This window comes from Camelus bactrianus, chromosome 12 (genome assembly GCF_048773025.1).
Source record: "Camelus bactrianus isolate YW-2024 breed Bactrian camel chromosome 12, ASM4877302v1, whole genome shotgun sequence".
In the NCBI taxonomy this organism is placed as follows: Eukaryota; Metazoa; Chordata; class Mammalia; order Artiodactyla; family Camelidae; genus Camelus; species Camelus bactrianus.
In genome coordinates this window covers 23,215,916-23,233,582 of record NC_133550.1, presented here as the reverse complement: position 1 = coordinate 23,233,582, position 17,667 = coordinate 23,215,916, and the positions used below count along the sequence as shown (strand labels likewise).

Sequence of the window (17,667 nt, the reverse complement as noted above, 5' to 3'; positions counted from 1 at the left end):
CCCAAAACAACCTGTTTTTCTTTAACAAACATCCACAGCATTTTACAATATCAATTATATTTATGGAAAAGGTTTTGATCTCTGTTTGAAAACATTTTATCTTTTTTTTTCACCTACACATGCTCATCCCTTTTTCATCCTTATTTCTAGAGAACCAAATTTTCTATCAAAATTACAACTTTAATTTCTTCCATAGGCCTGTTTTCCTGGGGGCATTTTATGGCCTAGACCTTATGTGCATTCAAGTGCATCTCTTTTGGGTCCACTTAGAGATAAGGTGGGGCCAGACACCTCAGAGTCTTTTCAGATTGTGGGGAAAAGTTTATCCTTTTCTTCTGAGAGCTGGAAAGTTATTAGGAGGTTTTTGAGCATAGGATGACATGATCTATTTATATTGTCGAAGTATCATTCTTTTTACTGCAGAGTGGAGAAATGATGGCAGAAAGCCAAAAGGAGGCAGGCAGCTAGGGGCAGCCACCAAGCCGGAACTGACTACAGTCTGGGCTAAAGTTCGTAGTAGGGATGGTAAGAAATGCTGGGATTTAGGATACATTGCATTTTCAAGTATATTTCTCATAAGGCATATACCTGGTTTGAGAGCATCCTTTGCTACATAAAAACTGGAATTTGGTCTTGAATTTATTTTATGTCCTCTCTCATTTGATAATTACTAACAAAAGGGAAGGCTGAAAAGGGCACAGTGTTGTAGCATGGGCATTTCTGCAATAGGGCTGAGAACAGTTATTAGTTTAGCTCTTTTTTGCCTCTTTTTCTTAGGAAAAGCGAGGAAAATGGACTCTTACACTAAAGAAGTTACCGAGATGGATAAAGTTATAAAGGCATGGTTTATACACGTGTTCATTTTTTCCTTTATTTTTCCTAATGCATATGTACAAGACTTATCTGCATTACTGTTCAGTAAATAAATGTCTGACTTGGGAGACACATGCATTTTCTGTAAATAAAAGCACTTAAGCATATAAATGGAAAAGCATTAATAAAACAGGACTACCTCACTACCATCAGTCTGCTTACACATTATATATATGTTATATGTATATATATAAATAATTTCTTGGCAGCAAGTCCTCTTAGATTGTGATAAATTTGGGAGTTTTGAATTCTTCAATATAATAAGTGTATCGTATAAAATTCTTTGGTCTAAATCACTCAGTAGTGTTGAGAATTAATGTTCTCAACAGAAAAAAACTCTACTTTGATTCTCCAGGTACTTCTTTTGTCCACATTTCCTAATCTTTTGTTTACGATGATTATTTGGATGGATGGCAGGGGGAATGAGTGAGTCTATTAAATGAGCACTATTCCCCTGTCCCATCACAACCAGTGCTACATAGAAACTTGGAGTCTGTCTGCAGAAAACTATATATGCTGACAGTTAGACAGTTTTTTTTTTAACCTTTTGAGAGGGGAATGAATATCTATTTTGTGTTCTCATAGTTTGGGAAATAATGCAAAATTTATGTAACTGGGATTTTTAGAATAAAAATAGGAAATTACTTGGCTACTATTGGGAATACTTTTAAATAATAGAGTAGTTTGTGAGCGTGTGTTTACTTACTAGATTGAGTGTACAAAGTTTCCTTTCTTTCTCTCTCTTTCTCTTTCTTTCTTTCTTTCTTTCTTTCTTTCTTTCTTTCTTTCTTTCTTTTCTTTCTTTCTTTCTTTCTTTCTTTCTTTCTTTCTTTCTTCCTTCCTTCCTTCCTTCCTTCCTTCCTTCCTTCCTTCCTTCCTTTCTTCCTTCCTTTCTTTTCTTTCTTTCTTTCTCTTTTTCCCCTCTCTCTCTTCTTTCCTTCCTTCCTTTTTCAATTTCAGCTGCAAAATTTCACTTGGCACAGCTCCTGGAATGTAAGGGAAATTTAGAAGCAGCTAGAATTGCCCTCCTTTTCACTTTTGTTGAGGCTGATGCCTAAGGCTTGATAGAATACAAATTTGTGCTGCTCCTTCTTGTAAGTGGAGGTGTCCTATTTACTTAGGCACAATAAACGTTACTGTGTTTATCTATTTATATATAGTAGTTAATATTTGCAAATCTCAACCCCCCAATTTATCCCTTCCTACTCCCTTTCCCCAGGGTGACCATAAGTTCATTTACTATGTCTTTGAGTCTGCTTCTGTTTTGTAGATGAGTTCATTAGTGTCTTCTCTTTTCCTTTTTTAGATTCCACATATGAGTGATATCATATGATGCTTGGTTCTTGACTTTAAAAAAAAACCATCAAATTCTTGTTTGAGGATTTCAAATTCAGATTCAAGTAGTGTTCTGTTGCATTTTTCTCCTGCTTTGTGTTTCTCTCTCTCTTTTTTTTTTTTTTTGAAGAGAAATGATCTCAACTGAAATTTTGATTCACCTTTTCTGTTTTCTTCTTTTAATAGCTTTGTTTGAAATATGCCTGAATTTTTTCTATTCTTGAGTATCTAATGGACAAGATTCCTAGTTGGAGAGTTACCTCTTTCAATTTGTCAAAATATAGGTTAGTTCATGGATACTCTTGTTTCTTTTGGTGATGATAGAGGGTGACAAGTTGTCTCTTTTATTTCCACAATATTGTTACTTCCCATCTCTTTCCCCATCTTTTTCCCTTTATCACCGTCTCCCCAGGAGGCACCTGTCTTCTCTATTTACCTTTTTTCCCCAGAAGCAGTTCTTGTTTGAGGTTGCTACCTCCATTTCTTTTCAATTTCAAGTAACTTCTCCTTGGTTGGTTCTTTCCAGGTCTCAGATCAGTATCTGGGCATTTGGTATTGAACTTTTTTCCTAGGGATGCTTTTTCTGTATTTCATGTGTGTGCTCTGCTCCCCTTCTCAAGGAATCTCTTACTCTCCACACCCACAGGCACGGAGCAGCAGTGAGAACTCTGTTGGAATTCGGTGCTTATTCCTGTAATTACAAATAATTTGAATTTACTAGTATTCTCTGTCTTTAAAGAATGTTAAGGATTTGGATCACGTGTCATTTTATTTGCCTTCCTTGTTGCTCTTATGTTTTGGGGTGGGTATGCGAAGAGATTCACTTATGGCCATCCCCATTATCCTCCACACATGAAGATTTAACGGAGAAATCTGTCTGAAATTAAAACTCTATTAGAAATACATGGCAAAGCCTCCAGGTGCACACTGTCCTAGCAAGGCAAGCCTCTCAGTTTACAGGTTTACATTCTGAAAATATTCATTTCTTTGTCACAGGCCAATATTATTTTTCCCAGAAAACCACCTTTCTCTGAATATGTTAGTATGTTTCAAGAAATGTTTTTCATAAATATATAACAGAAATAAATTAGAGTTAATCTCTGGACTCAAGCCTGTGATCCTGCCTTAATACGGTCAGTTTGTGGTAAATGTGAGTAGCTTTTCAGTTCTTCCTTTCTTCTTTTCCCATACATTAAGCTTAGGTTTACTCTAAGTTTAGGGAAATTTGGTGTGCAGTAAGGGAGTGAAAGGTTAGGTTCATAAGCAGAAATTATGAGAATATTTCAACTATTTAAAGGAATTAAATTAAAATAAATTACCACCATTAGTAGATAAAACACCAAGCTGTTTAATATGAAAGTGTCAGAGAGCTTTTCTCAGATGGACTGTGTGCATCAACGGAGTGCTGACTAACTCTCTAGAGCCCAAGGAGTGAAACCTAGCAGCCTGCTCTGAGAAGACCAGATGGACGGCTCTACGGGAAATGAGTCCAGGGGGAGCTGTCAGTCTGTGACTGTGTGAGTGCTTACCAACAATGTCCACTGATTATTTTACTGCCTGCCACGGTTATTTTTAAAAAGTAGTCACATGCCATAATTGTTTACTTATTCTAAAATATCTGTTGAGTGTGCACCACGTACCATGCACTGTCCCAGCACTGGAGAGACAACAGTCAATAAGACAGCCCAGGTCCTTGTCCTCAGGTCCTTTCTCTCTGTCTCCTATAGAATTGTTTATACAAATAAGCATTTAAGTACCGGATATTATTTTCTACAGTAAAGTGCTATGAAGGAAAACCAACAGTGTTTTTTTTAATTATTATTGAAGTATAGTCAGTTTACAACATTCTGTCAATTTCTTGCTGTTTTGATATTGGTAGAGAACCTGAATGAGATGTACTTTAGGAGTGTTGTCACAGACGTCTTCTCTGAGAGATGGCATTTAAGATTAGACTTAAAAACTCATAGAAAGCCAATCATATGAAGAACCAGAAGAGCCTTTTAGGAAAAAGGAACAGCAACTGAGTTGGCTCAGTTAAGGAACAGTATTTAAGGAACAGCCAGCATGGTTGGAATATATTACAAGAAACGAGTGGTTTGAGATGGAGCAGAGAGGTAAAGAGGAACCAGATCATATGTAACAGGAATAAAAAAGGACATTCAAACCATAATGCAAGGCCATTAGAGAATTTAGAATAGGGGAAGACTTAAATGGGTGGGGACTTTCAGACTGCGCAGGCATCCTTAGGTGGAATAATCTAGCTCCAACAACCCTGCATCTCCCATCAACTCTGTTGACCTCTTCTAAATACCCTTTTCAAAGAATTGTGGGATACATAAAAAACTCCAACTGCTCCATTATTTTCAAGCCTTCCATGTGAATCACTGTAGCATCTTTTTTCCTTTTGTAACTGTCATGACCTATATCCTATTTCTTTGGGTTCATACTAGAAATCTACAAGTCGACAAAGGAATTCTTGATAGTAGAGAAACTACCTACTTAACACAGAGGGACTAATAAAGTTGTAAAGAGCAATGGCAACTTAGAAAAAGTTCAGACATTCAGGTAAACTGGGGAAGTATGCTGTCTTCTTTTATTGCAGTACAGTCAATTACAATGTATCAATTTCTGACATACAGCACAATGTTCCAGTCGTGCATATACATACATATATTCATTTTCATATTTTTTTCATCAAAGGTTATTACAAGATATTGAACACAGTTTCCTATGCTATATAAAATAAACTTTAAAAAAATCTATGTTTATATGTAATGGCTGACATTTGTAAATCTCAAACTCCCAAATTTATCCCTTCCCACCCCTTTCCCCAATAACCATAAGATTGTTTACTAAGTCTGTGAGTCTATTTCTGTTTTGTAGATGAGTTCATAGTGTTTTGTTTATTTGTTTGTTTTTAGGTTCCACATAAGAGTGGTATCATATGGTATTTTTATTTCTCTTTCTGGCTTATACCACAACTTCTTTATCCAGTCATCTGTCGATGGACATTTAGGTTGCTTCCATGTCTTAGTTACTGTATATAGTGTTGCTATGAACATTGGGGTGCATGGTATCTTTTCACATTACAGTTCCCTCCAGATATATACCCAGAAGTGGGTTTGCTGGCTCATATGGTCAGATTATTTTTAGTTTTTTCAGGAATCTCCATACTTTTTCCATAATGACTGTACCAAACTACATTCTCACCAACAGTGTAGTAGGGTTCCCTTTTCTCCACACCCTCTCCAGCATTTATCATTCATGGACTTTTGAATGATGGTCATTCTGACTTGTGTGAGGTGCTATCTCATTGTAGTTTTGATTTGCATTTCCCTGATAATTAGTTAAGCAGGCATTTTTTTCATATGCCTATTGGCCATTTGTATGTCTTCATTGAAGAATTGTTTTTTTAGATCTTATGCCCATTTTTGGATTGGGCTGTTTGGTTTTTTTTGTTGTTATTAAGTCATATGAGCTGTTTATATATTCTGGAAATTAAGCCTTTGTCAATCACATCATTCGCAAATATTTTCTCCCATTCCATGGGTGGTTGTTTTGTTTTGCTTATGGTTTCCTTTTGCTGTGCAAAAGCTTATTTGATTAATTAGATCCCATTTGTTTATTTTTGCTCTTATTTCCATTGCCTAGGTAGAATGCCCTAGGAGAATGTTGCTAAGATTGATGTCAGAGAATGTTTTGTCTATATTTTCTTCTAGGAGATTTATCGTGTCTTGTCTTATACTCATTCTATAAAGCCACCATCACCCTGATACCAAAACCAGACAAAGACACTGCCAAAAAAGAACACTATCAGCCAATATCGTTGATGAACATAGATGCAAAAATCCTCAAGAAAATATTAGCAAACATAATCCAACAGCACATAAAAAAAAGATCATAAAGCATGATCAAGTTGGATTTATCCCAGGGACACAAGGATGGTTCAACATATGCAAATCAATCAATGTGATACACCACATCCACAAAAGAAAAGACAAAAATCACATGATCATCTCAATAGGTGTAGAAAAAGGATTTGATAAAATTCAACACCCATTTATGATAAAACCCCTTACCAAAGTGGGTATAGAAGGAACATATCTCAACATAATAAAAGCTATTTATGACAAACCTACAGCCAGCATAGTATTCAATGGTGAAAAGTTGAAAGCCTTCCCACTAAAAATCTGGGACAAGACAAGGTTGATCACTCTCACCACTTCTATTCAATATAGTCTTGGAAGTCCTAGCCACAGCAATCAGGCAAGAAAAAGAAATAAAAAGGACTCAAATTGGAAGAGAAGAGGTAAAATTGCCACTATATGCAGACAACATGATACTATATATAGAAAACCCTAAAAGGACCATAAAAAACCTACTAGAATTAATAAAAGAATTCAGCAAGGTAACAGGATATAAGATTAATGTACAGATGTCAGTTGCATTTCTTTACATTAACAATGAATTAAAAGGAATCAATCCCTTTTAAAATTGCATCCAAAACAATAAAATACTTAGGAATAAATCTGACCAACAAGGTGAAAGACATATACACAGAGAACTACAAAACACTAATTAAGGAAATTAAAGAAGACCTAAAGAAATGGAAAGATATCCTATGCTCTTGGATTAGAAGAATCAATATCGCTAAAATGGCCATACTGCCCAAGGCAATCTACAGATTTAATGTGATCCCTATCAAATTACCCAGGACAATTTTTACAGAACTGGAACAAATGATCCTAAGATTTATATGGAATCACAAAAGACCCAGAACTGCCAAAGTAATATTGAAGAAAAAGAACAAAGCTGAAGGAATAACCCTCCAGGCTTTAGACAATATTACAGAGCTACAGTAATCAAAACAGCACAGTATTGACATAAAAACAGACATATGGATCAGTGGAACAGAATAGAGAGCCCATAAATAAATTCACAGACCTATGGTCAATTAATCTTCAACAAAGGATGCCAAAAATATAAAATGGAGAAAAGACAGTCTCTTCAGCAAGTGGTGTCGGGAAAACTGGATAGCAGCATATAAATCAATCAAGTTAGAACACTCCCTCACTCCATACACAAAAATAAACTCAAAACAGATTAAAGACAAATATAAGAAATAGCTTCTTTCTTAAAACAACATTTATTTTCTCATAGTTCTGATTCCATAATGCCCAACTCAGTATCACTGGGTCAGAATCAAGGTCTCAGCATGGCCACCCTCCTTCCAGAGGCTCTAGGGTGAATCTGCTCCTGGCTTCTCCCAGATTCTGGGAGCTGTGGGGATTCCTTGGAAACATGGCTGCTTCACTTCAGTTTTCAAGGCCAGCATTCTCAAGCCTCTCTCTGCTCTGTCTTCACATGTCTGCTGCTCTATGCATAGTCAAATCGCACTCTGCCTCCCTCTTACAAGGGTACATGTGATCGCATTCAGGACTCAGCAGGATAATCCAAGATAATCTCCCCATCTCAAGATCCTTAATCACCTCAGCAAAGACTTTATCATATAAGGTAACATTCACAGGTTCCAGAGATTAAAGAGTATTATCCAGCCTGCTACAGTTCTGTTAGCCTTATCTGGGGTGCTTGCAGTCTGCCCTGTGTAGACATATTTCAGAAGTCAGTTTGACATTTGGTTTCTACTCCGGATTGAGGACTCTCTCTTTCTGTATCTCTCCTTTCTGAGGTTTCCCTCTCTCATTTTCTTTTTTCTGTCATTATCCAGAACTCTGTCCTCTGGTTCTTCAAGCCAGAAAGATTTTCTTTTTAGACTTATCACTTTGTCTTCTGATTCTTCAAGCCAGGAAGGCTGTATTTATTTATTTTTCTATTTATATATTTCTTTTTGTTTTATCCATACTGTTTGGAACCTACTGGAACCTATCCTTAAGACTAAAGCTGAGTCAGATGGGAAACTCACTCGCTACCCTTTCTTTTACTGCATATAGATATCCTGCGAGGTTCCACCTGCTTTTGGTTATTTTCCAGTGGTCCCAAGTAGTTTTTTTCTTTTTGCCAGAGCTTATCACTTACTTCTGTATGGAGGATAGTTCAATAGAAGCTATCCTTCTGTTACCAGAAACTGTACTTCCATAATCTTTTTAAGAGTACATGAGACTTTCACCAAAAAAGCAAATCTTGCATTATAAACAAAGCCTCAATAAATCACCAGAGGTTGGAATCTTTTTAGAATACTTGTCTGACAACAATAAAATTAAACCATAATTTTCAAACAGAACGATAAATAGGAAAACCCAAAGTGGTTTCAAATTAAACAATGTACTTTAAAACTATCTTTGGATCAAAAAAAATGAAAGAGATTAAAAAAATATTTGAACTGAATGATAAAGACATATGAAAACCTGTCAGATATACTAATGCACTACTTAGAGAATATATTATAGTATTGAAGGCAAATACTGAAAAAGAAGGAAGGCTTAAAAATCAGTGACATATACTTCTATCTCAAGAATAGAGAAAAAGGAGACGAAATCAAAATTGAGTGAATTAAGAGGAAGGAAACAATAGAGTTAAGGGCAGAATTCAATAAAATAAAAAAAAAAATACACTAGAAAAAAAAAAAAGCCCAAATTTATATTTGAAATGATTAATAAGATTCCTAAGCTCTGGAACACTAAGGGAAAAAAACACAATTTATCAAAAGTGAGAATGAAATTTGGATTGTATATACAGATCTAATAGATATTAACACATAATGAGGGATATTATAAATACTTTAAGCAAGAAATTTAAGTTAAATGGACAAATTCTTTTCTCTGTTCTTTTCCCCTTGTTTCTTTTGGTTGTTTTGAAAATAGGGCATATATTTGATTAGATGACCTTTTATAAAAATGCTGACACTCTACTTTTATTTAGCAAATAATTTTGTATTGTGTAAGTCTGCCCCTCATCGTAGGGGACTGTAAGCTGAGGTTTAATATCCAGTCTCTATCCTATTGGCGAGTTACTAGTCTAGAGCAGAACAAAGGTCTTCTAACACCCCATTCTATGTTCATCCAGATGGTGAAGGTGTCCATCATTTCAAGGTCACACTGAGAAAAACATAATTTTCAGTATCTGAAATGGCAGTGAAGAAAAAAAGGAAAGAATATGTTAATTAAGATTGTTGATGGAAGTTTATAATGATATCTGAGTGCCTTCTCTCTATGAATAACAGAGATGGAAGCTACAATTTGATAACTGAATTGAGAATTGGCCCCTCCTTGTGAGTTCCATGAGTTGAAAGAATTTGGAGTACATTTTGGCTACGAATGAAGGAGTAATAGGCCCTTTTGTTATATTACACATTGATTTTTTTATTACACAAATTGGGCAATATTAAAGGGAAATAGAGGACTCTATTGCAAAATCACAGAATCTGTGTGAAGATATCCTTGCAATATTAGCATGTGGCTTTTCTGTAATTTCACCCTTTTGGTGCACAGTAGTCACTGACAAAACAAAAAATTATTCTAATCTTACTCTTCATTTCTGAAAAGATTGCAGTGATTCTGGGTAAGCAGCAAGCTGCAGCTGTTGACTGTATTTCTAAGTCTTTCATATTTGAAAACTATCTGCCCAGCCTTCTTCCTGCCACATGGTGCTGATAATGTGTGTGTGTGTGTGTGTGTGTGTGTGTGTGTGTATTTGTGTGAGTGTGTGTGAGTGCGCGCACACGCTCGCATCCTCTGCCTGCGTTCCCAATCGGCTATGTAAAAAGCTAGGTCAGTGGGCTGATGTGATCTTCTTAGAGATGCTGCAGGCTGGGTTTAGCATGACTGTCTTCAAACCAGTTTCTGCTGTGTTAAGTTTGCTTGAAATTTTGATTGGAAAAACCCTTTTCTTCTTACTCTCCCCACCTCCCCACCTCCTTTCTTACATCAGCAACTGTTCTCCTGGGAAGCTTGAAAGTGAGGAAATGGTGGGTGGAGTAGAGGAGAAAGAAAAGGAATACATGCTGGGGAAATCTGTACTGTTGCTGTCGTTTTTGTCTCCTCTCACTGAGATTTAATCACTGCTTGGAGAAAATTAGAATGTTTCAAGAATGAGGGCCGGTGCAGGGTGGCAGAAAGAGGGGAGGATTCAATAATAGGGCCAAGGGGAGATTAACAATGTAATGCCCCCAAAATTGTGCTATGGAATTCTGCGAGTGGTTAGGGAATCAGAGCCATCCAGGGAACAAGGCAAACTGTCCTAGCGTTTGTTTTGAAGATTTGCATCTAAGTTCTATAGCAGGCTGCCAGATAAGGGACATTCAGACATATGTTTCTGCAGTTTTCTTTTCCCTCACTTTAGAGACAATGTTTGCTAGAGGCAATCTGCCTCGCTGGCCACCCATTTGCATTTTGCTTTCTTTATATCTCAGCAGCAGCCCTGGTTACCCTGATTCCAGTCTCATGAGGCAGACCCCAAATTTACAAGCAAACGGAGTTTCAGCTACTGATTATGCCCTGCTTAATTTCCAGTTAAAGTGGCATGTTTCATATATGTTTATAAATGATGGAGAATGAGTACACTATAGTGTCAGTTCTGAAAACTTCAAAAGGCTGTGTGCTTCGGGGAGGAAAACGGGTAAGAACGCTACTGGAAGAGATACCAGAAAAATTTAATGTTTGTTGTGGTGGAAAAAATAATGAATGAATAGCCCTAAGATCTGGGTTGTAGACTCAGCTTTGCCTCTAATTAGATAGGTGACCTTGAGCAAGTGATAATGCCTGACTCTCTCCTTTGTAGAATAATGGGTGGAAATGGAAGGTTTTTAAGGTTCTTCAAACCTTCGTATTTTATAATGCACATAGTCACCAGTAAGTATATATTGGATGTCTTTTATATACCAAGCATTATATATACAACTAATTTTTTTATTACCTTTGGTTTCAAAGGAATACATTTCCTTGGCTACTTCAATTCCCTCAGTTGTGAAATGAGGCTAACAATGATTCTCCTGCTTACTTAAGAACAACAGAGGGGGATTATATCAGAAAACCATTTGGAAAATGTAAAAGGTTTTGCAGCAGATACTTGTGATATATTCATGTACATAAGAAAACATTTATTCCAGAAATGTATGTGGATATTTTGCTCTCTGAGATAATAACCAATAGCCTGGAGACAGTTTGCTTTATCTGGAAATATACGAGGTGCCTATGACCAGGTACACATTCACCTTAAACTGTTCCCAAGTTGTGTGTGTATGTGTGTACACCGACATACAAAGTCATAATTACATCAATAAATGTACAACGTAACATTGTCTGAATAGAATAAGGAATATGGTCCACGACAGCTTGACTATTTCATTCATCGCTGTATTTACAATGGTAATATTTGTTGAATTGAATGAATGAATGAAGGTAGAAGAGATTTCTTTAGTAATCTTTGCACTTCTGATTTCAACTCCCATGTTAGCCTCAATGCTCGGATTTTTTTTTTTTTTTTTTAATCTTGATTCTTTGCATTCTCCTCACTGCCTAAATCTAGAGCAGAGTGTGCTGGAGTTCATTGTGACTCAAAATAACCTATGCTCAAGGATCAAAAGATGCTAGTGTTGATGTCACATATTTCCTCTACAATATTTTACTACCTTAAATGCTTTCCGAGTCTCTCTTTAATAAGTTCAATGTACTATTATTCTTGCTTCTTTCCTTAACACCTAACACACAGGGTGGGGCACAGACTAAGTGTTCAGTAAAGGCACTAAGTCATGAACAATGCGTGTAACTCAGTTGGACAGTTGATGTGGGTGCCTGGGTAGAGGCACAAGACTAATGGGAACATTATGTAGAAACAAGACTGATGAGATTTTGAAAATTTTCATTACATTTTTGTTATTCCTCTTCAGTGTTAAGAGGGTTCCAGACATGAGTCTTATCTATTGTTCACTATAAATTATCTCTATGATCCCTTCTGGCTTCCCAATATGTTAATTTGATTCCTCCAGTTTCATGAAGAGAACATCTTATGAAGAGTCTGGCCTAACAGTAATAACAACCATAAGCACTCAGCTAAGAGCCTACGGTGTTTAGCATTTAATAACAATGTTGTCTTCTCTACAGTTGTCCAGTCACCCATGTGTGTCCTAAACTCTTTGAGGATGGGAGCTGTGTTATGCTCAGCACTAGTTAAGACAGCTACCTAATTTAGGTGGATGAAGAACTTGGCTATTTGTAGAAAGGAGACAGCCTATGAGGGAAGAAGGCTGCTTTTTTATATGGCATTAAAATGAGTCACCTCCCTACCCCTAATTTCACTTGTGATTTTTCTATGATTGAATCTCGTTTAAGAAACCCCTTGAATTCCACAGCCTTCTGATTCCGCCTGGACCAATGGCAGAGATGGAAGATCTTTGCCCTCATCCCCCTTCACCTAAAAGGCAGGTTTGGGATCACACAGCTGGGTTGGCTTATACATCCTCTGCACCTCCGGGTTTGAGCACAAAAGGAATAATGGCCCAATATCAGTAGAAAGGGAACAGGTTGATTAGTCAGTCTGGTGGTGACTGTTAGAAGACTCTTGTCACCAAAGGAACTACCTACGGCAAATCTTTCATGCAGTTTGGCCTTAATTTTCTTCCTTTACTCTTTTTTTGAGAGCTTATTATTGTAACGCTTTCCCATCTAAACACTGTCCCCACCAGGGGGTATTTTGGAGTCTCCCTGCTCTGCAGAATAAGCAGTTCAACCTTTTCTCCACATGAAACACTGCCATGTTACATTTAGGCAAAAACGGAACTTGAAACAAAATTCTTACGTCTTTTTTTTTTTTTTCTTACGAATTTTTTTCTACGTACTTATATGTATTTTTCTACTTCACTTCATTCTTTACCTAAGTTCGTGCTTCTCTAACGAGGCACTCGCTGCTCGTGATTTTTTCCCCTGTCAAATCTTCCAGAGCAGATGGTCCTTTCAAGGAAGCTCTGGAAAGTGCTGGGTGTCTGGTTCTGCCTGGTCCCTCCCTTCCTCTTGGGGGTCTTAAATGACAGGTCCTCAAATCACTTTCCCCCTTCCTGGGGTCATTGATCCGGTGGCAGCAGGGTTTGGTTCCAGGGACTGCAGAAACCCTTTGCGGTTGGGTCTAGCCGCTACCCGGATCCGCAGCGAGCCCTGATCCTGAAGTGAGAGTGACATCCCGCTTGTCCAATCAGAGGCGTGGGTTTCTCTCTGGCGCCCGCCCCGCTTTCCCCGCGGACCCAATAACCGCTCTAAAAGGCCCGGCTTCTGCTGTCAGGCAGCCTGGGTGGGCTCCGCCGAGGCGAGGAGGGGCGCCGGGTGGGGAGATGCGCTCCCAGGTGTTTGCAGCGGAAGTGGAAAACCTGTAGGTTATGGTCCAGCCGTGCCGCGCCGAGGCGAGCAGGAGCGGGGAACAGGTAGGAAGCAGGACATTTCCCCCTTCTTTGCAGACAGAATAAAGAATGCGTATTTTTCTGCTGCCTTCGCCTCCCTCCCCCTTCCCCGAGCCCCGCCTCGCCCTCGTCACCCCCAGAGCTCCTGTGGTCGCCGCAGCGCGCGTCAGGGGGTGCGGCGGGAAGGACTGGGTGCAGGGCGTGTGGGTGCCGGGAAGGAGGGGTACGGGATGCCGGAGCCCGGGCTGACAGGCAGGGCAGGGCAGGGCGGCGGTGCCCTCGGGGAGGGGACCGAGCTCCCCGCTCCGTCTCTTCAACTTTCCTCTCCGAGGCTGAGGCCGCCGCCGCCGCGGGCGACTCGCCCAGGGGATGCCATGTCGACCTGGCAGGGGAGGGTCTCCGGGAGCCGACATGTCACAGCCGGGAGCCCGCGGGTCTTCCCAAACCCAGAAGAGCCTCTGCTCCTCCCAGCCTGTCCGCATGCACTGGTTTCCCCTCTCCTGCCTTCCTCTAGACTCTAGCACAACCCCGAGAAAACTGGGAATGATCGCGCTGAGGGGAAGAGGGACCTGTCTGTTCCCTGCCCCCTCGGTTAAGAACTAGCTCCCTTCGGGAGCAGGGAGTGGGAAAAACCCTGCAACTCGCGGGACATTTCCCCATTAATTATGTCTTCACTGGGGAGATGCGGGCCCTTCTCCCCTGTCTGCGGCAGTCGGAGGTGGGGAGAGATGAGGAAGGCTTGGCCTCTTCTCTCCTAGCCTGGCGTAAATCTATTGGAAACCACCTTCTCGCCTAGTTTCTAAAAGATGGGCTTATCCGCGAGGATTCCCAGGGAGTCAAGTAATTGCGCCGGGATGGGCTCCCAGCGGCTGCAAGTCAGCCTCCCTGGGTGACCGCATCTGGGTAGTAGGTGCTGGCTTAGTGCCGGTTCCTGCCGGAGTCAGATTGCTGGAAGCAGTAAGCAGAAGAATTGCAGAGAAATGCGACGCTGCATCACTCTCAGGGACTGATGACACCCTGCTTTGAAAATCCCTGAAAAATTCGGGTGATGGGAAGGAGGGAGAAGGGGGAGCTGCAACCTCTTCTCATTTATTCATGACACATCCAGCATGGGCATTTGCACGCGTACTTGTGTGTGCACATCTCCAAGGTGGAGCTATATATAGCTCCTGCACACCCAGCCCTGTTTGCCTGCTGCTGAGCAGACTGCCTTGGCCTTCTGAAGCAATCTGGAAGCACTGAGTGGGAGGCGAAAGAGGGAATCAGATTCTCCATTGGGGGAAAAGCCAGAGAGGATGGACTCAGGCTGAGGAAACCTTGCATTAAATAATATTTATGTGATGCTCACGCAGATCAATATTTCCAAATGTTATTTTGTAATACATTCTTAGAGTGCTAGTTGATCTTTATGCATTTCCGTGCGTTTTTCAGCTTCACAGTGTCCACATGAACCTGAGATAGAGCACGCATCAAGTAAATATGAATCATATCTGGGATATTTTATTAAACGCATCAGAGCCTAATGGTTTGCTTATGCCTGTACCTTGGTTGCTTGGTGGTAGATTTGTTTGGGTAGTAACTTACAGCTAGCAACATTCGGGAATCTGGGGGGAAAGGATCCACCTATTTTATAGGATATAGAACTAAGGAATCTTTAGAACCTTTGCAGGTAATTCTGATGTATTTCTTTGCACATATTTTACTTGTGGACCTGGTATTTAAACTTGTGTTGCTGTTTTATATCATATCGATTTGTACTACATGGACTTTCTTTTATAGACGTATGTGCATTTATTGTCCCCATTGCCTGGAATTATTTAATCTTGATGATACTCTTCCCACTTTCTTAGATGAGAAAACTAAGATTTCGAAGACAAGTAATTCGCTTGAATTTCTCCCCAAATCCACTATTTCAACCCTAATATTCCAACAACCTGCTATGCAATTAATCCTCCAATAGAATACTTCAGTTTCCCATGGTTTTGGGTTCTGATGATGAAATTTGATCAATATTGATACCACTAACAGTATAAGTCAGGGTTATTCCGTTGTTCTGACACTCAGTCTTATTTTGTTGCTTAACCATTATGTGTATGTCTGATTTTTCTTCTAATTAGGCAGTAAGTACTTTGCACAAAAAGATCATGACTTATACGTTTGTATACACCACACTGAGCACAGTTCTGAGTAGGCTCAATGATTCTTATTGAAGGATCATCGTAAGGAATTGTTTGGATGAATGCAGCAATGATGCTGGGTAATCTATTTACTGATAGAAGGCTATGTTTTGGGAACTACTTTTGGAAACTTGGCTCTTTTTGGCTCTTTTATCTCCCCATGAGGAGGAATGGACGACTTGAGGTTCTTCTACATCCTTTCACAGAATGATTCTCTTTTCCAGTAGGGGTTATGACTATGTACAAGTTATACGATATATTCTCTCATACCTTCTTCCCCTCGAAGCCAGATTGAAAGATAGGCAATCCATATTTCTCCACAAAACATGCCATGCTACGTGCCTTTTTATAAGAAATCAAGATCCATCCATTTCTTCAGTCTCCCGTGGTTTTTGGTTCTGGTGACAAAATATGATCAATATTGATACCACTAACAGTAAAGGCCAAGGTTATCCAGTTATTCAGACACTCAGTCTTATTTTGTTGCATAACCATTACTTGTATGTCTGATATTGAATTGGCCATGGTCTGTGTCATACCAAGAACCCCTCCTCTTTATCAGTAAGCTCTTCTTCAAGTCTAATGTTTGTTTCCTTTTACAGCTGTATTGTTCCTTTTTCTTCCCTTTGATCTGCCATTTTCCATATTGCTCATCACCCTCTTGAAATTTTACTTCTTGGTATCACAGTAACATGATGTCATAAATATTCTCTTACTTTTTATGACCCATCTTTCTTTGTGGCCCTCTTATCTCCTCTTCCTGCTCCTGGCTTTCAAACTAATCCCCCAAATTGGTCACAGTTTTATTGGAAATAGAATTCTCCTTTTGCATTTCCATTCCTAATCTCTTGTCCATTAGTCATTTCCACATACTATTGTGGTGGCGAAGATCACAGGCTTTGGAAGAAGCCTAGATGTGTTAATATTTATATATTATTCAGCAGATACGTGAGTCTCAGTAAGTCAATTAGAAATTAAAATAGCACTGACCTCAGAGTTTCTTTCTGGCATACTTTTTGAGTATTAAATGAGATAATGCATGTAACACATTTGAAATTGGTATTGGTCCTTAGTAATCACTCATAAACAATAGCTATTAGTAGTCAATGTACCGTTAACAGCGATGATAATGTATGTAGTGAAAACCCTTTTCTTGCTTTTCCCCCATCAATAGTCATCACCTTAAACTGGCTTTTAGCAAAGGATGCTGCAATTTTCTAGACTTTTCTGATTTGCCATCAGTTTTTTTTTTTTAGACCTCCTTTTCTTTACCTCCAAATGCCAACCATCTATTCAGTAACTAATTTACTAATTTCTGTTCTCAACCTAATGTATATCTTTCTGTTTTCCTTAACACCAGTTTCATCTGTCATCGCATGCCTCCATTAGTACAGTTATCAAATCTCCCAGTGTAGAGTTCCTCTGCTTTAATATAAGGTGACACATTTTATTATTGGTATAATGCATTTTTAATGTCCCTTATTGATTTGACTCTGCTTTGAAACTTTCACTGTGCTTTACTTTGTATCTTAAAGATCACAGACTTTGGAGCAAAAATACTTGGGTTCAAATCCTGAGAAAAGGACTTACCAGTTGTGTGAACTTGGAAATGTAGCAGGTGAAGGATGGGACATTATATCACTGTGGTTGTCTGAATGACTTATTGTGTATAATTGTATTTGAAAGTATATCCTTTTACTATTACATTTAAATAACATTTTTATGATTATAAGGAAATCCAGGATCATTCAAGAAAAACTGGAAATAAAAGATAATTTCATCATGCACAAAGATTCACTCTCAACCTTCTAGCTTTATTTCTATAAATATGCATAAGTATTTTAAATTTACAGATTTGAAATTAGAGTGAATATTCATTTTGGCATTCAGCTTTCTTCTCACTTAACATCATACCATAAATATTCATGCATTTCATTT

At 38.8% G+C, this 17,667-nt stretch overlaps 1 protein-coding gene across 5 annotated transcripts in view; it reads left to right on the top strand.

Moving 5' to 3' along the window:
- Window positions 1-13,399: 13,399 nt before the first annotated feature.
- The window catches only part of CNTN1 (contactin 1), a 286,623-nt gene continuing 282,355 nt past the window's right edge, over window positions 13,400-17,667 (top strand). For 4 of the 5 annotated variants that reach the window (XM_045507046.2, XM_045507047.2, XM_010970535.3 and 1 more), the window contains exon 1: window positions 13,407-13,576. The gene's annotated coding sequence lies outside the window, so the exon portion shown is untranslated. Of the gene's footprint in view, window positions 13,577-17,667 lie in introns of all 5 variants that reach the window. The other variant, XM_045507048.2, reaches the window with a different exon arrangement.